The 1,404-nt window shown below is 42.1% G+C and overlaps 1 non-coding gene across 1 annotated transcript; it reads left to right on the top strand.

Annotated features, from left to right (window-relative positions):
- Positions 1-912: 912 nt before the first annotated feature.
- On the top strand, positions 913-1,108 carry LOC111589690 (U2 spliceosomal RNA). Its single transcript, XR_004850935.1, has one exon. It is a non-coding gene; the product is annotated as a U2 spliceosomal RNA (small nuclear RNA).
- Positions 1,109-1,404: the final 296 nt, after the last annotated feature.

The following is a 1,404-nucleotide window of genomic DNA, read 5'->3' as shown; positions in this document are numbered from 1 at the left end:
GAATTGCTGTAATAGTAGGAATCCGTCACTTTCTAGATCCTGAGCCCTATGAACAACTTTATCTTCCTCCACACGTAATTGTAATGATACTCAGATTCTCTCCACAGCCAGATTCTCCCCACAGCCAGATTTTCAGAAAAGCTGGTCAGAAAAAGCTGAACCAAACAGGCCCTACACTACTCTACACCTCCTATTTAAAAGTGACTACTGCCTTAATGGGTATTTTTACTGGTATCTAGCTGCAATAACATGATCTTGTGCCACAATTCACCAAGTCATACTTAGTGGTCTTTTATCTAGGTTTTTTCAAAGTTTAAGGCCAAAGAAGCACTTATAACCAGCTTTCTCTCTGAAAAATGACAAACAATAGATTTAGAAATTTTCCTAAGTCTCTCTTTGCACAAGAGAAATCATTTGTAAATTTGGAGGTTTATATCTTCAGGAATGATTTTATATGATTTTATAAAGTTATCCTTGTTTTATCAAAATAAGTGGTTTTTATTCTTTTTCTTCTTAGACTAGGGTGGCTTGTATTTTTTCTAGGTTTTACATCACCTACTTGTTGTGATGAAAAAAAAAACAGGATAGGAGCCCGTGAGTAGAGACGTATAGTCTGCTTGCCACATGCACCCCTCAATCAGTTCGTCAGGCCGTGACCGAGAGAGAGCCCTGCAACTTGTACGTCCCTTTTGGCCCATGAGGCTACCAACCAACCCGAGCCAGGACAGAAGGCCGAACGTGTTAGCCGCGAGCGGGAGATCGGCGTTGGGCCTAAACAAGGAGCCGCATTCGCAGGACCGCAAGGAAGACTTAGATGCGGTGCATCTGTTTGTTAGTCCCACATCGCCAGCTGAGCTGCGGAGAGGCACGAGGCGCGCTACAAAGGGAAGACGAGGTGCCAGCCAACAACTCATACCTTTCTCGGCCTTTTGGCTAAGATCAAGTGTAGTATCTGTTCTTATCAGTTTAATATCTGATATGTAGACTATATGTCTATTTCGATATTAAATTTATTTTTTGTGGGGTAGAGCTCGCAACAGTAGCTTGCTACTGGAGCTCTCGAGCGTCGCTTAGGTGTTGCACTACCGCCTAGAGCGTCGCTTAGGTGTTGCACTACCGCCTAAGCCTGGCGCACCCCAACCAAAACTAATCTAAGCATTTGTGCAATGGGCCTCTTTTTACTGCTCATACAAACAATTTTTTTTGGTAAACTGGTTTCAGAATAAGCTTTGATCAACCCAACTTGGAAGATATAAAAGAAACTGGAACACGTAAATCATTATAACATGAAACTACGTGTGAGTATCATCTTTGCTGGAAGTGAGATGCTAAATTAAGTATTTACATACATTTTAAAAGTTGCAGTCTAGCTTAGTCGGAGGAGCTAGACAATGTCCTCCGTGT

This window comes from Zea mays, chromosome 6 (genome assembly GCF_902167145.1).
Source record: "Zea mays cultivar B73 chromosome 6, Zm-B73-REFERENCE-NAM-5.0, whole genome shotgun sequence".
NCBI lineage: Eukaryota > Viridiplantae > Streptophyta > Magnoliopsida > Poales > Poaceae > Zea > Zea mays.
This window is presented reverse-complemented; position numbering and strand designations above follow the sequence as displayed.